This window comes from Engystomops pustulosus, chromosome 8 (genome assembly GCF_040894005.1).
Source record: "Engystomops pustulosus chromosome 8, aEngPut4.maternal, whole genome shotgun sequence".
Classification (NCBI taxonomy): Eukaryota; Metazoa; Chordata; class Amphibia; order Anura; family Leptodactylidae; genus Engystomops; species Engystomops pustulosus.
In genome coordinates, this window is record NC_092418.1 from 121285088 (window position 1) to 121310931 (window position 25844).

The 25844-nt window shown below is 46.8% G+C and overlaps 1 pseudogene; it reads right to left on the bottom strand.

The window, feature by feature from the left end:
- LOC140076187 (uncharacterized) overlaps positions 1–25844 on the bottom strand; it is a 490800-nt pseudogene that overhangs the window by 460451 nt on the left and 4505 nt on the right.

Here is a 25844-nt window from a genome sequence, read left to right on the forward strand (position 1 = left end):
CCTATATAAATTTGACATCACCGCGATTGCACCGAACCAAAGAATAAAGCTGATGTGTTACTTTGAGCGCACAGTCAAAGTCGTAAAAACTGAGCCCACAAGAACGTGATGCATGTGCGTTTTTTTTTTCCCCACATTTGAGATTTTTTTCCAGCTTCGCAGTACACAGCATGTTAAAATAAATAACATTACAGGAAATTAAAATTTGTTACGCACAAAATAAGCCCTCACACAGGTCTGTACACGTAAAAATGAAAAAGTTATGGATTTTTGAAGTTGGAGAGCGAGAAATGAGCGGAAAAACCATGCGTCCTTAAGGGGTTAAAAAACCAAAAGTGTCGCAAGATCAAGCACTTACATGCATCATGAAGAAGAAGGTGAACTCCGGCGGACCTCGGTGCAGCAGTGACACCTACTGGATATCGGCCGCACAAGGTTAGTGAATCCAAGCAGAACCCGAATCCTCGTCGGAAAACGAGCCGCAGAATCGCGACTGGACCGGGTAAGTAAATGAGCCTATTGTCATTGATTTCTACAACATATTGGGGCAGATTTACTTACCTGGTCCAGTCGCAATCCAGCGGCACATTCTACGATGCTGATTTGGGTTCTGCCGGGATTCACTAAGGTCATGCGCCCGATCTCCAGTAGGTGTCGCTGCTGCGCTGAAGTCCGCCGGAATTCACCTTCTTCGTCTCGGTGTATGTGAGTGCTATTTTTGCGACACAAATTTTTAAAAAATTCTGTGGGTTTATCGAATCCTCTCGGGTTTTCCGACGGACACGCCCCCGATGTCTGTCGCGTGAAAGCCGGCGCCGATGCGCCACAATTCGATCGCGTGCGCCAAAATCCTGGGGCAATATTAGAAAAATTAGGGAAACCCGGTGGAAAAACACGATTCGGACCCTTAGTAAATGTGCCCCATTGTGGTGCAAAAGTAACTGCATTTACTGATTAATAGGTGTCTTTTGAAAAAAAAAAAATTGGCAGACTCTGCCTAATTCTATCAAACCCCCAATAAATTGTCCCACTTAGCTGATTAAAATGGATATGTGTGTCACTAATCCATCAAGTCTCCCTGCAAATTCGTCACAATATGGTACTAGCTGCACTACTAGTGCCAGCAAGCCCAGCACAAGCAAATAAAAAAAATATATATATAACGTTATTGTAGCCCTAAGAAGGGCTGTTGGGTTCTTGTAGACTCACTCCTGCCTAACACTATTCTAATAGAACACCCTAATAGACTAGACTAGGGGCTAGTCTATTCCAGGGTCACCTGATCTGGCCAGCCAACCACTGCTATCGACGTGTAAGGGTACCACTTCATGCTGGGTGGAGTGCAGAGTCTCCTGGCTTGTGATTGGCTCTGTTTCTGGCCGCCAAAAATTTTCTCTAGCTGGCGAAATACTCGTCCAAGCACCGAGCAGTTGCGAGTACGCTAATGCTCGAACGAGCATCAAGCTCGGACCAGTATGATCGCTCATCTCTAACCACCCAGAGAGTTTGTTAACATTTTATCTTGTAGCATAGGGGGGATTTTAACCCCTTGTCACTGATGGGCTTTTTCCATATCACTTTCTATTTATCGCTACCCACTTTCAAAAATCAATAACTTTTTTATTTTTCTGTGTACAGAGCTGTATGAGGGCTTATTTTCTGCGTAACAAATTGTACTTTCTAGTTACGGTATTTTATATTCTACGCTGTGTACTGGGAAGTGAAAATACAATTTGAAATGCTGTAAAAATGACAAGAAACCACTCTCTTTTACGTCTATATCTGTAATATATTCTTTGGTTCCATATGATCACAGAGATACTAAATTTACATAGGTGTTATTATTAGGTTTTATTAGGTGTTAGTAGATTTTACCAAAAATTAAAACTTGTTGTACCAAATAAATTATTACTTTTACCATATTCTGACTCCAATAACTTTTTCATGCTTAGGAGTACAGAGTCGGCTAAAATGTCTTTTAATCCGGGATGGGCTAATTTTATTGCTAAGATTTTCGGGGCATTGCGATTTTTACAATAAGCATTTCTACATTTTTGTAGATTGGGAATTTTAGGATGCGGTGATATGAAATATGTTGTGTTTTTTTTTTACTTTTTCCACTTTTTTTAATTATTTATTGTTTTATATGTGTTAGGGGCTTTTGATACATTTTAATAATTTTTATTTTATGTGTTTTTTTTCATTTTTTTTCTTTCAATACTATCATATGACCATGTGATCACTGGTTCATACTAATGCACTGCAATAAACATGTTTTGAATTGCATTAGAAGTGTCAGCCGATGCATCAACATAGGGGTTGGATTGAGCAGGCATGTGCCGACGGCAGACCCGGGGACCTTCATTAGGTCCCTGGCTGCCCGGATTTGAGGCCAGGAGGAGAAGGAGGGAACCCTACGCAGGTACATAGATCCCGAGGTCAGTGCATTGACTGCGGGATAGAACAGGTTAACAGCCGGATCGGAACTGACATATTAACCTATTTTGAACAATTGTGTCTTCTTTAAACAGAAATCCCACTGTAAGAACACAATGTCCTTACTAAGGTAAAACATCAGCTGCTCCTTTATCCGAGCTTCTCCACATTTTTCTCTCCTTTTCTGATTGTGTTAAATATTTGTACAAGTTCTGTAATTTATTGTGAAGTTTATTGGTTAATACATTTCATACAATTCATCATCAAACTCAATTACAAATGCAGATGTTTAATATAAATATGGCTTCTCCGCTTGTGGCTTCTCTCATATGTCAAAATTTGTTCATCAAAGTAAAACGTTTGTCACATTCTAAACATTAAAGGTGATGAGTGGGAGAACTTCAAGTGTAGACAGTTGTCAGGGGGAGGAAGAGAGAAAGGATGTGGGAGGTGATGGTCTGAGGAGGAGTGAGGAGCGATGCTAAGGGAGCAGAGATGCAATTATGCAGATGACCATTTACATTTAAAGTGACCCCCCCCCACCCCCTGGGACTCAGGAAAAAATTAACAAAACTAAACAGAGGATTAACTAAAGGATTGAAAAGAAGTAAAACTGTTTAAAACAAAAAATTATTTATATTGAGCATTACCAGCATCACCACTTCTGGAAAATGCCCTTCATGAAGACAGTTTCCGTATAAGATGCTTACTTTCTTGTATGAATATTCTGATGTTTGTACAGTTGTGATTTCTGAGCAAAACATTTGCCACAATGTGAACAAGAAAACGGTTTCTCCCCTGTGTGAATTCTCTGATGTACCACAAGGGCTGATTTTCCAATGAAACATTTGCCACATTCTGAACATGAAAACGGCTTCTCCCCTGTGTGAATTCTCTGATGTAATTTAAGTAAAGAATTATATGGAAAACATGTATCGCATTCTGAACATGAAAACGGCTTCTCCCCTGTGTGAATTCTCTCATGTACAACAAGATGTGATTTCCTACTAAAACATTTCCCACATTCTAAGCATGAAAATGGCTTCTCCCCTGTATGAAATCTCTCATGTAACACAAGATCTGATTTATGAATAAAACATTTCCCACATTCTGAACATGAAAACAGCTTATCCCGGGGGGCGTGGCCGAATGCCGAGCTAGGAAGTCGCATACCGGCGAGCTCCCGGGATCCTGACCTCCATCCTGCAAATTGGATAGCCATCCGTGGCTACACTCACCTGGGCACCTGGCACAGACTTCCCTGGAGCTTCGGGGACGGAGTGGCACCTGCCGTTTGGAGCCCCGGCCGAGTCGGGGTGACGGATTCGGAGCCCAGACGCCGCTCCGGAGCACGTGAGGCCGGACCTTGCCGCTGCCTGTGACCTGCGCCTCTGCGATCCGGGACCTGGTGCCGGCGGCTGTCGCGGGGTCAGTTCTCCCGTTCGGGACTGAGGGCGCGTGCGGCACGTGGTACGCCGGCGCCATTGAGAAATTGGCGCGCCTCTTCCTCCTGCTGTCCAGGCGCTGCCTGTGCGCCTACATCTCCTTCCAGGACCCGGTGCTGGCGGCAGGTGAGGTGTCGGTCCTCCGGTCTGGGACTGAAGGCGGCCGCTGCTGTGTGGAGTGTGCGGCACGTGGTGCACCGGCGCCATAGTGAAGTGGGCGCACTTCCCCCCCCCTGCCTTCCAGGTGCTGCTGCCGTCCGGGACTCTGAGGGACAGCTCAGAAACCACTGCCTCGGGATCCTGCTGCTGAGAGGTAGGCTGCCTGTCTGCTCCCCTGGCCACAGAGCCTCTCCTGCCATAGCCCACTTTTGTCAGCTCAGTGGAGACATCCCTGACACCCCCCCCTGACCTCATCACTATCTGGCACTGAAGGGGTAACTTCCACTATACTAAAGAGAGCTCAGTTTTAGACCTTCTGCCGCCTACCCTGTTGAGTCCTTAGTGACTGTCTGATTCAATCCTCCTTGAAAGCTTACTGGGATACTGGTGCTGTATGCTTGTAATTCACACAGATAGTATAATGGGCAACAGGAGGAGAACAGCTAAACAAAGTAAGGCGCCATCAGGAGCCTCTGCTCCGCCATCCGATGACGAATCTGTTCCTGGAGACCCCCTGTACCATTCCCTGGACCCCCTGGATAACCAGTCTTGCTCCACCTCACAAGCTGTTTTAGCACAAATACAATCTAATGCGGCAAGGAAGCTGGGCAGGTTTTCACGTGCTCAGCCTAGCTCTCCTCAAGGGTCTCCTGGTCCCTCACCCTCCATGTTTGATGGATCTCAGAGCCCATTGCAACCTGACGACCCGGAGGACATTCCTATGGATCCATCGGAGGTGCTAGACAAAAAATTTGCTGAGGTGTTAGCGGCCATTAACTCCTGCCAATCTAAGCTAGTTAACAAGGTTGATGAACTCCGTCAGGACTTTGTTATTCTGAGACATGACGTACATAAAGCTAAGGAGCGGATAACCGAGACGGAGCGCCGCATTTCTGATGTTGAAGATGTCCAGAGACCAATGCCCGCTCAGATTACTGATTTACAACGTCAGATGGCTGCCGCCGCAGACAGGGCGGATGATTTTGAGAACCGCCTAAGGCGCAACAATATAAGAGTTGTTGGTCTCCCTGAGAAAGCTGAGGGTCCCGATCCAGTTGCTTTTTTTGAAAAATGGATGAAGGACTTGCTTCCTGCAGAGACTTTCTCGCCGTTTTTCACGGTAGAAAGGGCCCATAGAGTCCCATCCCGCCCTGGCCCTCCGGGGGGAAATCCTAGGCCTTTCCTAGTCAGATTGTTACATTTTAGGGATAGGGACGCAATCCTGCGAGCGGTTAGAGGCAAAGGGGAGATCCTCTTGGGTAATAGCAGAATAGCATTTTACCCTGATTTTTCTGCTGCGGTGCGGAAACAGCGCACCCACTTTAATGAGGTTCGTAGTCGTCTAAGGGATAAGGGGTACAAATACTCGATGATTTTCCCTGCACGCCTCCGTGTGATAGATGGTCAGAGGACCCGTTTTTTCACCTCCCCGTCCGAAGCCATGCACTGGGTGGACTCGGCCCCTAGGGCTCCAGGAAGTGCTAGGGCGGCCCCTCCTCCCTGACCATGGGCTGGAGTGTACTCAAAGTTCCCCCTTTAGTCAAGAGGACCTGCGTGCCATAACTGGGGCTCTAGTTCTAATATAGCCAAGCGGTTATGTCATACAATACTTCAATGTGGATGCCTCCACCCCCTCTTGTAAATGTTGGGGTCTCCCCTCTATACTGTGCTAGAGCGATAGGTGCTATCCATCATTTACTTCCTATTCCCCTAACTGTAGGGGTCAGGCTCCCGGGATAAGCAGTTTTGGGGTTTATCCTAGTTAGGGACCACAGTTCCTGGTAGTTAAATAGTTCGAGGGTATAGGTCTGCACTTCAATTGTTAGAGTGTTAGACAGGGGGTTGTTTCTAATGTATAATTGGGATACAGGTTTACATATGTTAATGATCTTCTATGTGTTTTTTGTGGTAAAGTTGTGTGTATGTGTGTGTGCTTGGTTGTATGTGTCTATGTCCTCTCCACTTCTCTTTGCAGGTTCCAATTCTCCAATCCTCCAGCCAGACCCATATCCCCCCTCACTTTTATGGCGCCAATTAAAGTAATGAGCTGGAACGTTAGAGGGCTAAATTCTAAATTTAAAAGGGCTTTAATTTTGGATACCATTAAAAAACAATCTCCTCATATAGTCTGTATACAGGAGACGCACCTCACAGGACAAAAAATTCTATCACTGAAACGTGCCTGGGTTGCTAGGGGTTACCACTCCTCATACTCAGTATATGCGAGAGGTGTCTCTATACTTGTGTCTAAATCCCTTCCACTTGAGGTGTTACAGGTGGCCATCGATCATTTTGGCCGCTTTGTCATAGTGCATTGCTCCTTGTGGGGGTCCTCCTTCACCATTGCCTCAGTGTACGTCCCCCCTCCTTTTGATACTGGTCCTCTACAAGCACTGACAGATAAATTGGCAACCATGCCCCCAGGTCCGTTAATATGTATAGGGGATTTTAATGCGGTGCCTGATCCATCTCTGGATCGCACTAGTGGGGTAGACCCTGCATCAACTCGATTAAATGAATGGATAATGTCCCTTAGCTTGAAAGATCTCTGGAGGGGGAAATATCCTTTGGGTAAAGAGTATACCTTTTACTCCTCAGTGCATAGGACCTTTTCTCGAATAGACCTGGCGCTAGGCTCTCCTGACGTGCTCCCCATGGTTGACTCTATCTGCCACTGCCCCTGTAGTATCTCGGACCACTCCGCTTTGTTTCTCACTCTACTGATTGGTCCTCCCTGTGATTCTCGAATTTGGCGCCTGCATCCTGCATGGCTTTCTTCTCCTACAGTGCAGATGAAAATGCAGACAGATCATAATGAATTTTGGGAAACACATCATGATCATCCAGACCCATTGCTACTGTGGGACTCATACAAGTCCTCTACGAGGGGGGCGATCATCTCTGGGGTGGCGGGGCATAGGAGGGTCATGGGCGATAAAGAAAGAGGGCTGACATCTACACTACAGGATGCGGAAAAGAGATATATAGAGAATCCCAGTGGGGACAATAAGAGGGCTTGGGCGCAGGTGCAGCGGGAACATTTTGCTCTGGCCAAGGAACGCACTAGCAAACGCCTTTTGGCTTCTGAAGCCTCAGTTTTTGAATTTGGGGACAAAAATGGTAAGCTACTTGCATACCTCTCCAGGGCGGAACGACCGTGTGCATCAGTCCCCTTTATAGCAGATGCGAATGGGGCCTTGGTACATGACCCTACCTCCATAAATAAGGTGTTTAAGGAATTTTATTCTTCCCTGTACAGTCCTAGCATATCTACTTCGGCTGCCTTCTTGGATGACCTTCCTCTGTGGCACTTAACCCCTGCTCAATCACTAGAACTAGACTCCCCTATCTCAGCGGAGGAGGTGGAGTTGGCTATTCAGTCTCTTCCGACAGGTAAGACACCTGGTTTAGACGGGTTGGGGGGAGAATGGTATAGGAGCAGATGTGAACTCTTGGCCCCTAAGCTGCTTGAAGTCTTTAACACAGCCCTGGAGCATGGCTCGTTGCCTTCCTCTATGAGAGAAGCTTTAATAGTAGTTCTCCCGAAGCCCGGGAAAGACCCTTCTCTTCCTGACTCCTATCGACCTATCTCTCTCCTTAACACCGACGTAAAAATCCTAGCCAAAATCTTGTCGACAAGACTGAATAGGGTGATTCTGTCGCTGGTGCACCCGGATCAGACGGGTTTCATGCCCGGCAGGGGAACGGATATTAATATACGGAGATTATTCCTAAACATAGAAGCAGCTGAGGGCTCTCCTGATCCTGGCTTTGTTCTATCACTTGACAATTGCAAGGCCTTCGACTCTGTCGAGTGGCCATATCTATGGGCCATACTGGCTAAAATGAGAATAGGCCCCAGATTCCTGGCCCTTGTCCAGCTTCTATATCAGGGTCCCAAAGCCAGGGTCAGAACTAACCTGAATGTGTCTGCTCCCTTCCCCATGGGCCGGGGCACCAGGCAGGGTTGCCCGTTGTCCCCATTGCTTTTTGCATTGGCCATTGAGCCCCTTGCTGTGGCTATTCGCCTATCCGATGATATAGTTGGATTGGTACGAGGGACGATCACAGAGAAGGTTTCTCTATATGCGGACGACACCTTAGTATACCTTGGAGATGTTGGTGCCTCCCTAGTGTCTCTTCTTTCCCTAATTGACAGATTTGGCTCCTTCTCAGGCCTACGGGTAAATTGGGATAAGTCAGTCCTCTTCCCTTTATCCGGAAATACCAGTCTTAATTTATCTATCCCCTTGCAGGTGGTATCAAGCTTCAGATATCTTGGGGTTAGGGTGTCCCGCAGGATTCAGGAATATGTTGTATTAAATATTGACCCCCTGATAGCAGACACAGAGAAACGGCTGCAAGCATGGTCCACATTACCCATATCCCTATATGGTCGCATTAATATTTTTAAAATGATTTATTTACCAAAATTCTTATATCTACTTCACTCCTGCCCGGTACTACTCCCCAAACTAATATTTAAACGTATAGACAGTATTTTAAGATCTTTTTATTGGCAAGGGACCAGCCCACGTTTCAGTCTGGCCGTGCTACAGGCCCCTAGATCCCGAGGTGGACTAGCGGCACCTGACCTATACCTTTACTATCTGGCATCCCAACTTGTCTACGCACAGTGGTGGATTGACATAGATAGGGGGAATGCAGCCACTGCTTTGGCCGGGTCTCTGATGGGATCATATGAAGCTCTTACGAACCTTCTATATAGGTACAAATCCCCGGCCTCAATACCAATTCCCTTGCGTACCGTAGCTATATGCTGGCGAAGAGCTCAATTGCTAGTCAGCCCCTCCTCTCCCCCTCCAGTGTCTCCCAGATCTCCCATCTGGTTAAACCCTTGGTTCCCACACCTTCTCTCCCTACCTGGGTGGACGATGTGGGGGGCTGCAGGTGTCAAGTTCATCGGTCAATTGTTATCCTCTAACTCTGAGCTACTCTCCCTCAGTGAACTGAGGGAGAAATTTTCCCTGCCCCCCATGGCGTCCTTCCACTACTCCCAACTGAGGCACGCCTTTAAGGCCCAGTTTGGGTCCACTAAATTGTCCACTGAATTCACTAAACTGGAAACCCTGCTAGGAACTCCTGATTTATCTAAAACTCTCACACAAGTGTACACTGTTCTGCAAGCACAGGGAGTTAGACCATTTGATCGGGCTCATGGGCGCTGGAGGGAGGATATCCCAGACCTCTCAGAAGAAGAATGGGGGGAGGTTGAGCACTCCTACTTTGACTCAGTGGTGAGCGCTAGGGATTTCCTAGTACAAACAAAATTCCTCCACAGAATTTATTACACCCCGGTAAGACTTAATCGTATGGGGGCTAGACAGGACGATAACTGCTTCAGATGTCAGGGAGCCTGTGGTTCTTTCCTACATTGTGTGTGGGCCTGTCCCAGGGTCAGTGCCTTTTGGACAGAAGTGCTAACATTCCTCAACAGTCATTTTGGCTTTCCCCATATAGCCAACCCCAAGGTTTGCCTTCTGGGAATAATAAATGAGGTCATTGGTGGCCATTATGACAGGATCTTCTTTAGACTCGTTCTGTACTACGCTCGTAAGGTGGTGATTATGTCCTGGAAGGATCGTGACCCCCCTCCCCTGCAGAAATGGATATCACTGGTCAACAAGGTTATCCCTATGTATTACTCTGTATACAATAACAGACAATGCCCTAAAAAATTTGAATTTATTTGGTCAAGATGGAACATGAACTCTAACACTGCGGTGTAAAGTAGCTATCATAAACGAATCCTTTTGTCTGGCTCGAACCCCATGCAAAGAGGGTGGTGTGTTGTGTTGTTAGTGTTTTGTCTTTGTGTGTCTGCATGAATGGATGCCTGAATGTTAGTTTATTAAGTTCCGACTGCGGCGTTTACATGCTGTATATGTACTGATATGGTCATCTATTTCTGATATTAGAATGCCATTTGACCGATTGCAATATTTGTATATGCTGTTTTGCTATTTTCAGGTATTACTACGCTGCGCCGTAGTCTAATGTGTTAAGGTGTTACTGTTGAATTTAAAAATGAAAAATTCATAAATAAAATCTTTTAAAAAAAGAAAACAGCTTATCCCCTGTGTGAGTTCTCTCATGTAAAACAAGATCTGATTTATGAATAAAACATTTTCCACATTCTGAACATGAAAATGGCCTCTCCACTGTGTGAATTCTCTCATGTTTAAGAAGGCCAAATTTATTAGTAAAACATTTTCCACATTCTGAGCATGAAAATGGCTTCTCCCCTGTGTGAATTCTCGCATGTCTAACAAGCTTTGTTTTTTGAATAAAACATTTTCCACATTCTGAACATGAAAATGGCTTCTCCCCTGTGTGAATTATTTTATGTTTAACAAGATATGACTTTTGAATGAAACATTTTCCACATTCTGAGCATGAAAATGGCTTCTCCCCTGTGTGAATTCTCTCATGTATAACAAGACTTGATTTTTGAATAAAACATTTGCCACATTCTAAACATGAAAATGGCTTCTCCCCTGTGTGAATTCTCATATGTGCAAGGAGCTTGGATTTAGAAGGAAAACATTTGCCACATTCACTACATGAAAGAGTCTTCTCCTTAGTGGTATCTCCAGGAGGTCCCGTCTGTCTTCGGGGACTTCTTATCTGACTTTTAGAATGTGACATATCAGAATTAATGCCCAATGTAATATGATCAAATGATAGATTGTTGCAATGAAGGTCTGAGGGTGAATCCTTTCTGCTGTTGGGTTCTTTATTTGTATCTTGTGTGATCCCACAATCATGAGCTTTAATATCAGAAGATATCAGATGTTCCTCTGAGCTCCTTGTAATGTCATCTGCCGGGAATAACAGGATAATTAATTACAAAGTTAATAACTAGAGATGAGCGAACATACTCGTCCGAGCTTGATGCTCGTTCGAGCATTAGCGTACTCGAAACTGCTTGTTGCTCGGACGAATACTTCGCCCGCTCGAGAAAATGGCAGCTCCCGCCGTTTTGCTTTTTGGCGGCCAGAAACAGAGCCAATCACAAGCCAGGAGACTCTGCACTCCACCCAGCATGACGTGGTACCCTTACACGTCGATAGCAGTGGTTGGCTGGCCAGATCAGGTGACCCTGGGATAGACTAGCCGCTGCCCGCGCTGCTCGGATCATTCTGTGTCTGGATGCCGCTAGGGAGAGAGCTGCTGCTGGTCAGGGAAAGCGTTAGGGTGTTCTATTAGAATAGTGTTAGGCAGGAGTGATTCAACAAGAACCCAACAGCCCTTCTTAGGGCTACAATAACGTTATACTTTTTTTTTTTTGTTTGCTTGTGGCTGGGCTTGCTGGCACTAGTAGTGCAGCTAGTACCATATTGTGAGGAATTTGCAGGGGGACTTGCTACCGTTGTGTTTAGCTCTTAGTGACACACATATCCACCTCAAACACCAAAGTGGGAAAATTTATTAGGGGTTTGATTTCAATTAGGCACAGTCTGCCATTTACTTTTTATTTTACGTTTATTTTTTTAATAACTCAGTGTCATCTCATCTGGCATAGCAGTGTGCTTTCATACTTGGCTAGAAAATAGCCATAGGAGAATCCAAACGGCTTACTTACGCCTACAGTAGCGTTATATATATTTGATTTCTGGTTGATCTGCTGGTGGCTGTCCTTGCTGCAGTGCATCTACTAGCAAATTGTGAGCAATTTGTAGTGAGACTTGCGACCGCTGTGTTTTGCGCTTAGTGACGCACATATCCATCGCAAAGACCGAAGTGGGAAAATTTATTAGGGGTTGGATTTCAATTAGGCACAGTCTGGCAGTTTCTTTGTATTTTACGTTTATTTTTTCATAACTCAGCGTCATCTCATCAGTGTGCTTTCATACTTGGCTAGAAAATAGCCATAGGAGAATCCAAACGGCTTACTTATGCCTACAGTAGCGTTATATATATTTGATTTCTGGTTGATCTGCTGGTGGCTGTCCTTGCTGCAGTGCATCTACTAGCAAATTGTGAGCAATTTGTAGTGAGACTTGCGACCGCTGTGTTTTGCGCTTAGTGACGCACATATCCATCGCAAAGACCGAAGTGGGAAAATTTATTAGGGGTTGGATTTCAATTAGGCACAGTCTGCCATTTCCTTTTTTATTTTACGTTTATTTTTTTAATAACTCAGCGTCATCTCATCTGGCATAGCAGTGTGCTTTCATACTTGGCTAGAAAATAGCCATAGGAGAATCCAAACGGCTTACTTACGCCTACAGTAGCGTTATATATATTTGATTTCTGGTTGATCTGCTGGTGGCTGTCCTTGCTGCAGTGCATCTACTAGCAAATTGTGAGCAATTTGTAGTGAGACTTGCGACCGCTGTGTTTTGCGCTTAGTGACGCACATATCCATCGCAAAGACCGAAGTGGGAAAATTTATTAGGGGTTGGATTTCAATTAGGCACAGTCTGCCATTTCCTTTTTATTTTACGTTTATTTTTTCATAACTCAGCGTCATCTCATCTGGCATAGCAGTGTGCTTTCATACTTGGCTAGAAAATAGCCATAGCAATAGGATAGCATTGTTTGGTTTTAAAAACTAAAAAACACAAAAAAAACATAAAAAACATAAAAAAACACAAAAAAAAGTAAAAAAAAAATTAAAGTTATAACTTTCATTTTCAAAATGTTTAACCCGAGGGCTAGGGGTAGAGGACGAGGGCGGGGACGTGGGCGTCCAACTACTGCAGGAATCAGAGGCCGTGGTCCTGGGCGGGGTGAGACACCACCTGCTGATGAGGGAGCAGGGGAACGCCGCAGAGCTACACTCCCTAGGTTCATGTCTGAAGTTACTGGGACTCGTGGTAGAGCACTGTTGAGGCCAGAACAGTGCGAACAGGTGATGTCGTGGATTGCCGACAATGCTTCGAGCAATTTGTCCACCAGTCAGTCTTCCATGCAGTCCACCCATGTCACCGAAATTGGCACTCCTCCAGCTCCTGCACCTCAGCCTCCTCCCCCCCAGTCTGCCCCCTCCCAGGAAAATTTGGCATTTGAACCGGCATACTCTGAGGAACTGTTTTCTGGACCCTTCCCACAGTCACAAACCACTTGTCCGGTTGCTGCTGAGCAATTTTCCGATGCCCAGGTTTTCCACCAGTCGCAGTCTGTGGGTGATGATGACCTTCTTGACGTAGTGGAAGAAGTGTGTAAAGAGGTGTCCGACGATGAGGAGACACGGTTGTCAGACAGTGGGGAAGTTGTTGTCAGGGCAGGAAGTCCGAGGGGGGAGCAGACTGAGGGATCGGAGGATGATGAGGTGACAGACCCAAGCTGGGTTGATAGGCCGGGTGAACACAGTGCTTCTGAGACGGAGGAGAGTCCTCGACCAGAACAGGTTGGAAGAGGCAGTGGTGGGGCCAGACGGAGAGGCAGGGCCAGACCTGGTGCATCAGCGCCAAATGTGTCAACTAGTGAAGCTCCCGTGGCGAGGGCTCCTGCGGCGAGGGCTAGATTTTCAGAAGTCTGGAGGTTCTTTAAGGAAACACCGGATGACCGACGGACTGTGGTGTGCAACATTTGCCAAACCAGGATCAGCAGGGGTTCCACCACTAATAGCTTAACTACCACCAGTATGCGCAGGCATATGAATGCTAAACACCCCACTCAGTGGCAACAAGCCGTGCACACCACTGCTCCTTCCCCTGTGTCAGCTGATAGTCAGCCCCCTGCCCAGGACCCTGCCACAAAAACCCCATCGTCGCCTCCACGATCCTCCACAGCATCCACCAGCGTTCAGCTCTCCATACCCCAGATGCTGGAGCGGAAACGCAAATATAGTGCAACCCACCCGCACGCCCAAGCCCTTAAAGTCCACATCTCCAGATTGCTCAGCCTGGAGATGCTGCCCTATAGGCTAGTAGAGACCGAGGCCTTTCGCAACCTCATGGCGGCGGCCGCCCCTCGGTATTCGGTCCCCAGCCGCCACTACTTTTCCCGATGTGCCGTCCCAGCCCTGCACCAGCACGTGTCAGACAACATCATCTGTGCCCTGACCAACGCCGTTTCTGACAAGGTCCACCTGACCACGGACACGTGGATGAGTGCTGCCGGGCAGGGCCACTATATTTCGCTGACGGCACATTGGGTTAACTTGGTGGAGGCTGGGACCGAGTCTGACCCTGCGGCTGGTCATATACTGCCGACGCCAAGGATTGCGGGGCCTACCTCGGTCCAGGTGTTTCAGGCCTACTATGCCTCCTCCTCCTCCCACCCCTCCTCCACCTCCTCCTCCGAACTACCATCCGTGGGCATGGCGCCATCAGTCGGTAGCTCTAGGCACAGCAGCAGTGCCGTCGCTAAGCGACAGCAGGCGGTGCTCAAACTGCTGAGCCTAGGCGATAAAAGGCACACCGCCCAAGAACTATTACAGGGCATCACGGCGCAGACTGATCTGTGGCTGGCACCGCTGAACCTGAAGCCAGGCATGGTTGTGTGTGACAACGGCCGTAACCTGGTGGCGGCTCTGCAACTCGGCAGACTGACACATGTGCATTGCCTGGCCCACGTGTTAAATCTGATAGTTCAGCGTTTCCTCAAGACATACCCCAATCTGTCTGATTTGCTCACGAAGGTGCGCCGCATCTGTACGCATTTCAGGAAGTCCAGCACAGATGCTGCCACTCTCAGGGCAGCGCAGCGCCGCCTCCAACTGCCCGCTCACCGACTGTTGTGCGACGTGCCCACGAGGTGGAATTCAACACTGACCATGTTATCCAGAGTTTACCAGCAGCGCAGAGCGATTGTAGACTGCCAGATGTCAACTTCCACCAGAACTGGTAGTATGGTCAGTCAGCTTCCTCAAGTCTACAATGAGGAGTGGACGTGGATGTCTGATATCTGTCAGGTGCTGAGTAACTTTGAGGAGTCAACACAGATGGTCAGTGGCGATGCCGCCATCATCAGCCTCTCCATCCCGCTGCTTGGCCTGTTGAAAAAATCTCTGATCAGCATGAAGTCGGAAGCTTTGCGCTCGTCACAAGAGACGGGGGAAGAAGATTCCCTTGTTGATAGCCAAAGCACCCTTAGGTCTGTTTCTCAGCGCATATCGGAGGAGGTGGAGGAGGATGAGGAGGAAGAGGAGGAGAATGTTGGCGAGACACAAGAGGGGACCATTGTTGAGTCCTTCACTGTTCAGCGTGTATGGGCAGAAGAAGAGGAGTTGGAGGAGTTGGAGGAGGAGGAAATGGACAGTCAGGCCAGTGAGGGGAGTGAATTCTTACGCGTTGGTACTCTGGCGCATATGGCAGATTTCATGCTAGGCTGCCTATCCCGTGACCCTCGCGTTCAAAGAATTTATTCCAGCACCGATTACTGGGTGTTCACTCTCCTGGACCCACGGTACAAGCAAAATCTTTCCACTCTCATCCCTGGAGAGGAAAGGAGTGTGAGAATGCATGAATACCAGCAGGCCCTGGTGAACAAGCTGAAACAGTATTTCCCTTCTGACAGCGCTAGCGGCAGAGTGCGTAGTTCTGCGGGACAAGTAGCGAGGGAGAGTAGGCGAGCAGGCAGCTTGTCCAGCACTGGCAAGGGTACGCTTTACAAGGCTTTTGCCAGCTTTATGTCACCCCAGCAAGACACTGTCACCTGTCCCCAGTCTCGGCAGAGTAGGGCTGATCTTTACAGAAAGATGGTGAGGGAGTACGTAGCTGACCATACCATCGTCCTAAATGATCACACAGCTCCCTACAACTACTGGGTTTCAAAGCTGGACATGTGGCACGAACTGGCGCTGTACGCCTTGGAGGTTCTTGCCTCCCCTGCCGCTAGCGTGTTGTCCGAGCGGGTTTTCAGTGCAGCTGGTGGCATCATCACCGATAAGCGTACACGCCTGTCGACTGACAGCGCTGACAGGCTGACGCTTATTAAGATGAATAAAGCCTGGATTTCTCATAATTTCCAATCTCCACCAGGTGAAGGAAGCTCAACCTGAATAATTTATCCACTCCTCCTCATTTTCCTCCTTCTCCTCCTCTTTGTACAGTAAAGCAGAGGAAACTGGCTATTTTTTGACAGGGCCCACTGGCTCTAGCTATAGTACTTTTTGCATTTAATTTTTCTGGAGGGCCACCGACCCGGTCCTCTGTTTTAAACAATTTTTGGGAGTGCCACATACAGGCACTCAATCTATTCCATTTTTCTGGAGGGCCACCTACCTGCTCCTCTGGTTTGAAAACTTTTTTGGACTGCCACATACAGGCACTCAATCTATTCCATTTTTCTGGAGGGCCACCTACCTGCTCCTCTGGTTTGAAAACTTTTTTGGACTGCCACATACAGGCACTCAATCTATTCCATTTTTCTGGAGGGCCACCTACCTGCTCCTCTGGTTTGAAAACTTTTTGGGACTGCCACATACAGGCACTCAATCTATTCCATTTTTCTGGAGGGCCACCTACCTGCTCCTCTGGTTTGAAAACTTTTTTGGACTGCCACATACAGGCACTCAATCTATTCCATTTTTCTGGAGGGCCACCTACCTGCTCCTCTGGTTTGAAAACTTTTTTGGACTGCCACATACAGGCACTCAATCTATTCCATTTTTCTGGAGGGCCACCTACCTGCTCCTCTGGTTTGAAAACTTTTTTGGACTGCCACATACAGGCACTATCCAAATTAAATTGTCTCCATAGCAGCCTCCACACGTTGTCTCCATTGCTACCTCCAAAAGTCGTCCATATAGCTGCCTCCATACATCGTCCCTTTATCAAACGAGGTGTGTCAGGCAGAAATTTGGGTTGTTTTCATGGATTCCACATCAAAGTTGTTAACTTTGTCGCCACCCAGCTGTGTTATCCACAAAATATACTGGCAAACTTTTATCATTTACCAATATTATTTCAGCGCTTCTTGCGCTTCTGTTTCCATTCCCCTCACCCGCCATATCCTAAACTTATAAGAACGCTACTACACTTGATCTTATACAAAAGGTTCTTAGAAGTGCTGTTTGGGGAGTAGCCTAGAGACACGGGCTTGGATTGGCGAAAGCTCGCCTGGCAGCGGAGCGCCAGCTCCATGCCAAGATCCAACTAACATAGTTTTAACTGCAGCATCTTTAATCTACTACTAGTTCACTGCCTCCATACATGGTCCCCTTATCAAACGAGCTTTGACAGGCAGAATTTTGGGTTGTTTTCATGGCTTCCACAACAAACTTGTTAACTTTGTCGCCACCCTGCTGTGTTATCCACAAAATATACTGGCAAACTTTTATCATTTACCAATATTATTTCAGCGCTTCTTACGCATCTGTTTACATTCCCCTCACCCGCCATATCCCAAACTTATAAGAACGCTACTACACTTAACTTGGTGCACGCTGGGACCGAGTCTGACCCTGGGGCTGGTGATATACTGCCGACGCAGAGGATTGCGGGGCCTACCTCGGTCCAGGTCTCAAAGGCCTACTATACCTCCTCCTCCTCCTACCCCTCCTCCACCTCCTCCTCCTCCGAATTACCATCCGTGGCCATGGCGCCATCAGCCGGTAGCTCTAGGCACAGCAGCAGTGCCGTCGCTAAGCGACAGCAGGCGGTGCTCAAACTGCTGAGCCTAGCCGATAAAAGGCACACCGCCCAAGAGCTATTACAGGGCATTCCACATCAAACTTGTTAACTTTCTCGCCACCCTGCTGTGTAATCCACAAAAGATACTGGCAAACTTTTATCATTTACCGATATTATTTCAGCGCTTCTTGCGCATCTGTTTACATTCCCCTCTCTCGCCATATCCCAAACTTATAAGAACGCTACTACACTTGATCTTATACAAAAGGTTCTTAGAAGTGCTGTTTGGGGAGTAGCCTAGAGACAGGGGCTTGGATTGGCGAAAGCTCGCCTGGAAGCGGAGCGCCAGCTCCATCCCAAGATACAACTAACATAGTTTTAACTGCAGCACCTTTAATCTACTACTAGTTCACTGCCTCCATAATAATAATAATAATAATCTTTATTTATATAGCGCCATCATATTCCGTAGCGCTTTACAAATCATAGGAAACAAATACAAATGTAATGTAACAGAGCACAACATTTGTATGGAACAACAGGAGTGAGGTCCCTGCTCGCCAGAGCTTACGGTTTATGAAGATGATGGGGTAACACGAGTTAAAAGAATTTTTAATGGTCAAGCCATTCTTCTTAGGGAATAGAACAAAATATAATAAATGGAATTGCTGTCGCTTGAACTACTCAGCCGTCACCAGGTCCAGGGTGAATGGGACTAAACCTAAACTTATAAGAACGCTATTACACTTGATCTTATACAAAAGGTTCTTAGAAGTGCTGTTTGGGGAGTAGCCTAGAGACAGGGGCTTGGATTGGCGAAAGCTCGCCTGGCAGCGGAGCGCCAGCTCCATGCCAAGATCCAACTAACATAGTTTTAACTGCAGCACCTTTAATCTACTACTAGTTCACTGCCTCCATACATGGTCCCCTTATCAAACGAGCTGTGTCAGGCAGAATTTTGGGTTGTTTTCATGGCTTCCATGTTAACTTTGTCGCCACCCTGCTGTGTAATCCACAAAATATACTGGCAAACTTTTATCATGTACCGATATTATTTGAGCGCTTCTTGCTCACCTCCTTTGGTTCCTCTCTGCCACCCATTGGTTTGAAGCCTGAGTCCATTTAGGGTATGTCGCCATGCCACTCTCTAGCCTGCCGCTGCTGCCGCTGCCTCTGCATGAAGTCCCCTATAGTGTCAGGGTCAATTATTGGATGTTTTAGATGCTATCTAGCTTCATTCTGTCACTCTGTCATGGCCATGCTGTTGCCCATAATTTTGGCATAATGGTGCGATTAAGCAGCCTCAGAGGCATCCATGCATGCTGCCCCTGCTGTTTCCTGTCCATTTCCGTGGTGTTTCCATCCTTTTCTGAGGTTCCCAGGTGTTTGGCCAAGCTTCCCTGTGCAGAGCCTTGGTCCCCTTGAAAAATGCTCGAGTCTCCCATTGACTTCAATGGGGCTCGTTATTCGAGACGAGCACTCGAGCATCGGGAAAAGTTCGTCTCGAATAACGAGTACCCGAGCATTTTAGTGCTCGCTCCTCTCTATTAATAACATTTTAAAATATACATATTTATAAAAATTTCTACATTCATTGCTAAATTGTCTTATTTCTTATCATTTATGATTTCACTTTCATATATTTGCCACATTCTGAACACAAAAACAGCTTCTCTCCTGTGTGAATTCTCATTAAAACTCACCAACAAAATGTGCCACTCCAGAGTTTCTCAGTGTTGTGCCTGATATTTCTATTTCTATTTCCAAATGTGGACATATGGAAATCCACAAATCTGAGGCAAATCACAGAAAAAAGTCACAAATATTTCCCAAATGTACTCCAGGGCCGAGTTGACTCAGGCAGAAGAGTTTGCAGAAGAGATTGCAACCTTTGTACATCTTTAAAAATTAAACACTGACTCAGCTGCCTGATATAACAAAAGCAGAAACACAAATTTCCAGATTAAAGATGACTGACCCTTTTTTGTTCATATCTCATGCTTTATGTTCCTACATCTCTGCTTACTATTCCCCACCATATCTGCACTTTCCTGCACCCTATACCTCTATATTCCTGCCCCCCTATTTACCTGTACCACTACTTTTCTGCATCCCTGCACGGCATCCTTACTCCCTTATACCTATACATAGCTGCACCCCCACATAGCTGCACCCCTACATATTTATATCCCTGCACCCCTATCCCTTCGATTCCTGCATCCCCACACCTCTACATCCCTCCTCCCTCATACATCTGCCTGCCTATACCTCTACATCCCTGCACCCCTATACCTCTACATCCCTGTACCCCTACACCTCTACCTCCCTGCACCTCTATATTCCTGCACCCCTATACCTCTACATCCCTGCACCCCCATGCCTCTACATCCCTGCACCACTATACCTCTACATCCCTGCACCCCTATACCTCTACATCCCTGCACCCCTACACCTCTACATCCCTGCACCCCTATACCTCTACATCCCTGCACCCCTATACCTCTACATCCCATACACCCCTATACCTCTACATCCCTGCCCCCCTATACCTCTACATCCCTGCACCCCTATACCTCTACATCCCTGCACCCCTATACCTCTACATCCCTGCACCATCATACCTCTACATCCCTGCACCACTATACATCTACATCCCTGCACCACTATACCTCTACATCCCTGCACCCCTACACCTCTACATCCCTGCACCCCTATACCTCTACATCCCTGCACCCCTATACATCTACATCCCTGCAGCCCTATACCTCTACATCCCTGCACCCCTATACCTCTATATTCCTGCACCCCTATACCTCTACATCCCTGCACCCCTATACCTCTACATCCCTGCACCCCTATACCTCCACATTGTTGTTAATGACTTTCATTGGTTAATTTACTAAAATGCACCTAAAACCACATCAAAACGGATGACAATGCAATTGTGATGCATTTAACTACAAAATGTGAACACACAATGAAAAGCAGATGTTCAGTAACAAGTGCCACATGTTTTCCATAGAGTATTATTCAGCTGCACTGTGTGTGCGTATAACTATGTCCCCATTTACAGGTGTTGTGCAAGTGTTTTTCAAAGGGCACATGTCAATCAAAATGCTTCCAAACAAACCCTAATCCTATGTTATTATGGAATGGCATAGAGCAGTGATGGCGAACCTTTAAGAGGCCGAGTGCCCAAACTGCAAACCAAAGGCGACGTTTCTAGTGCAAGGTGCCAACACAGCAATTTAGCCCAATAGCGCCACAATACCACTATACAAGAGACAAATAACACTTTGACATCATGAGGCCACCATTACAACCACATAAATAGCAGAATTCTGGTTATAAAGGCCAACATTACCAATAATAACACTATACTAGAAGCTAATGTAGTGATGAATACTGTATTACTGCCATCACTGTCGGACTGGTGTACCTTGGGCCCACCAGAGAAAAATTTTGGGGGGCTCCTGTAGCTCCATGTATGGCTGTGTACTGCGGCTGTAGCTCCATGTATGGCTGTGTACTGTGCTGTAGCTCCATGTATAGCTGTGTACTGCGGCTGTAGCTCCATGTATGGCTGTGTACTGCGGCTGTAGCTCCATGTATGGCTGTGTACTGCGGCTGTAGCTCCATGTATAGCTGTGTACTGCAGCTGTAGCTCCATGTATAGCTGTGTACTGCGGCTGTAGCTCCATCTATAGCTGTGTACTGCGCCTGTAGCTCCATGTATGGCTGTGTACTGCGGCTGTAGCTCCATGTATAGCTGTGTACTGCGCCTGTAGCTCCATGTATGGCTGTGTACTGCGGCTGTAGCTCCATGTATGGCTGTGTGCTGCGGCTGTAGCTCCATGTATGGCTGTGTACTGCGGCTGTCGCTCCGTGTATGGCTGTGTACTGTGGCTGTAGCTCCGTGTATGGCTGTGTACTGTGGCTGTAGCTCTGTGTATGGCTGTGTACTGTGGCTGTAGCTCCGTGTATGGCTGTGTACTGCTGCTGTAGCTCCATGTATGGCTGTGTACTGCTGCTGTAGCTCCGTGTATGGCTGTGTACTGCGGCTGTAGCTCCGTGTATGGCTGTGTACTGCGGCTGTAGCTCCGTGTATGGCTGTGTACTGCGGCTGTAGCTCCGTGTATGGCTGTGTACTGCGGCTGTAGCTCCGTGTATGGCTGTGTACTGCGGCTGTCGCTCCGTGTATGGCTGTGTACTGTGGCTGTAGCTCTTTAAGTAAAAGTTTTATTTTCTCCGAAAATAACATACACAACACTGGAGTTTAGGGGTAATACCCAGTCCCTCCAGTAGCCAGTATATAGACAGGGCCTCACCCCCACCTCAGTATAGAAATAGTCCCTCACCCCCCACCCCACCCCAGGATAGAAATAGGGCCTCACCCTTCACCCCAATATAGACAGACAAACACAGAGGGCCTTACCAAGTGCCGCCGAGGATGCGGTGACATCACCGCCACAGCACAGGAGCAGGCATCGGGCGCCGGGACCCCGGCTAAGTAGATGTCGGCGCGCTGGGCCCCGCAACTCCGCATGCAGTGGGACGGGGCTGTGCACACATCAGCGCACTGGGACCCCGCAACTCCACAGGCAGCGGTCCGGGGCTGCGCAGACATCAGCGCGCTGGGCCCCCGCGACTCCGCATGCAGTGGGACGGGGCTGTGCACACATCAGCGCACTGGGACCCTGCGACTCCACAGGCAGCGGTCCGGGGCCGCGCAGACATCGGCGCGCTGCGACCACGGGACTCCACAGGCAGCGCGCCGTGAACGAGCAGGCAGCGGGACGCTGGGGCCGCGCAGGCAGTAGAGCGCTGTGACCCGGCAGGCATCGGAGTGCAACGGGGCCGGGCAGGTATCGGAGCGCAGGTGTCGGTGCCCACTTTGATGGGATTGGGGAGATGGTACGCGTGCCAGCAGAGAGGGCTCTGCGTGCCCTCTCTGGCACGCGTGCCATAGGTTCGCCACCACTGGCATAGAGGAATATGCTGTTATACAACATTGTAATGAATATGTTCATACATACAGAAATACAAACATATATGTTTACATCCATGACATGTACACTACACATCAATACACACTATAGGATAGATACATATTACACATTTACATATCTACCACTTGGGTGAAGTGGATATAGGCAGAAAGAATGGGACAGAGTTCTAGGAGGCAATGGCTGTCAGTACTTACCATTCTGGGGGTCCTTGGCACCAGCGTCATGTCCTCCTTCCCAGGCTCCCTCCTCCGCACATATCTGGATCAGTTCTCTCTCCATTCTGTGTCTCTCAGTCTAAGCTCCTCCAGTAAGATCTTCCACCAAGAAGTTCTCCTCATGTGAGTCCTGCTTTGGTCTCTTATACCCCTTGGTCTGCCCCCTTTTGTCCCAACAACCTCCCCCATGTAAATGAAGGGTGTTGGTCCCACTTCCTTATCAGCCAGGCTGATTGTTTATGGCACTTTGATTGTTCTCCTTTGTTATGTGTTTATTATCCCTTCCCACCAAAGATAGGCCAGGATGTGTCTTTCTAATGAAACTAGATAACTTCATGTGCAAATCTTTACCATGTGAAATACCTCTTTGTGATTCCCTACTGATTCCAGATCCTGAACAATAGGGAATGCAAATCCATGCAGACAAGGCGTCTCCAATGACCATGTGACTGCCCTGCCCTGGAAATGGCTTCATGGAGCAGAAGAAGATCATAATTTAGAAGGTTTTGCACCACAAAAAGTTTGTTTTTTGCCTTATCATCTAAGGTCCTATTGTGTGCATTGCCTCTGATTCCTCAGTCACCATTTATTTACATCATGGACCTATATTTTTGGCACATTTTGTAACTCAGGTTTACACAAGGCAAAGCAGGTCTAATAACTGGAACAGCTCATTGAGACACATGTTTCAGGTGTGTAACTAAATTACATGTATAACTAACTAACAATAATAATGAGAATTCTAATAAATAAAAACATTGGGGCTCATTTACTAAGGGTTCCGCGGCTGCACTTTCGTCGGGTTTCCCAAATCTTTCCGTTTTGCGCCGAATTCAGCCGGGATTTTGGTGCACGCAATCGGATTTCAGACAACTTGATGGATTCGGAAAAAACACAGAATTTAACCCCTTAACGCTCTGCGCCGTAGCTCTACGGCACAGAGGGGCAGGGTATGTATGAAGAGGGCTCATGGGCTGAGTCCTCTTAATGCAAGGGTGCGGGTTGTTGCATATTGCAGCAAACCCCCACCGCTAATAACCGCGGTCGGTGCTTGCAGCGATTGCGGCTATTAACCTTTCCGTTGCTGCCGGCAAAGGACATCTTTATTCCGATCGTCGCTCCCCCGAACGATCGGTTGCCATGGTAGCCTCAGGTCTTTGTTTCACCCGAGGCTAAATGGCATCTGCAGATTTGTAGAATAACCTGCAAAAATGCCATATATTGCAATACAGAAGTATTGCAGTATATGGTAGGAAAAACTTTTTTTTTCTTTTTTTTTTTCACTATTTCTTAGACCATCTAGGGAACAATAACCCTAGATGGTCTAAGAAATAGTGAAAAAAAAAAGTAAAAAAAATTAAATAAATAAATAAATAAAATATTAAAAATTCTAATCACCCCCCTTTCCCTAGAACTGATATAAAACATAATAAACAGTAAAAATCACAGACACATTAGGTATCGCCGCGTCCCAAAATGCCCGATCTATCAAAATATAAAAACGGTTACGGCCGGTGGTGACCTCCAAGATTGGAAATGGCACCCAAATTTCTGAAATGCGACTTTTACACCTTTTTACATCACATAAAAAATGGAATAAAAAGTGATCATAATGTTGCACAGACCTCAAAATGTCAGCATTGAAAGCGTCGTCTCATTTCGCAAAAAAATGATGCAGCGAAGTATGAAAAAGTTATTAGCGTCAGAAAATGGCAAAAAAAAATTTTTCTTTCTTGTACACATTCGTTTAATTTTTGAAAGTGTATTAAATCGCAATAAAACCTATATAAATTTGACATCACCGCGATTGCACCGAACCAAAGAATAAAGCTGATGTGTTACTTTGAGCGCACAAAGTCTAAAAACTGAGCCCACAAGAACGTGATGCATGTGCGTTTTTTTTTTTTCCCACATTTGAGATTTTTTTCCAGCTTCGCAGTACACGGCATGTTAAAATAAATAACATTACAGGAAATTAAAATTTGTTACGCACAAAATAAGCCCTCACACAGGTCTGTACACGTAAAAATGAAAAAGTTATGGATTTTTCAAGTTGGAGCCCTATTGTCATTGATTTCTACAACATATTGGGGCAGATTTACTTACCCGGTCCAGTCGCGATCAAGCGGCACATTCTCCGATGCTGAGGGATTCACTAAGGTCATGCGCCCGATGTCCAGTAGGTGTCGCTGCTGCGCTGAAGTCCGCCGGAATTCACCTTCTCCATCTCGGTGTATGTGAGTGCTATTTTTGCAACACAAATTTTTTTCAAATTCTGCAGGTTTTCAGAATCCGTCGGGTTTTCCGACAGCCACTCCACCGATTTCTGTCACGTGAAAGCCGGCGCTAATGCGCCACAATCCGATCGCGTGCGCCAAAATCCTGGAGCATTTCGCTGCAAGTCGGAAAAATTAGGGAAACCCAGCGGAAAAACGCGATTCGGACCCTTAGTAAATGAGCCCCATTGTGGTGCAAAAGTAACTGATTAATAGATGTGTTTTGGTCTCTACAATCTTCACTTGCTGAGTGATTTCTCACATTGTTAGAGTATCCGGGGCAGCAGCCCGGCCCAATACATCCAGTACATCCGGTGGCAGGTAGCTTGTTCTGTTAGAAGTATCTGATTATGTACATGTGGCTATAATATCGCTATAATCCTTATTCTACATCCCGACCATGCACATAGGTGGCAGAGCCCGGGCTCCGAGGAGGAGTGGGGCTGATTGTACCACAGGGGAGGTTGTCAGTCGGTACTTATCCCTGTGGTTCATTCAAAGCTCCAAATCTTTTTACTTGTTTTAATTACTTTTTGGCTTTTGTTTTCTTCCCCATTTTTCCTTTACATTGCATTTGTTCTATTGATGTAATTCCTGAAGACTGTGCATATAATATTTATTAACCCCTTTGCGTTGCAGCATTTTTGGTTCATTTCTCACTCTCCACCTTCAAAAATCTAAAACTTTTTCATTTTTCCGTGTAAAGAGCTGTGTGAGGGTTTATTATCTACATAACAACTTTTACTTATCAGTAATG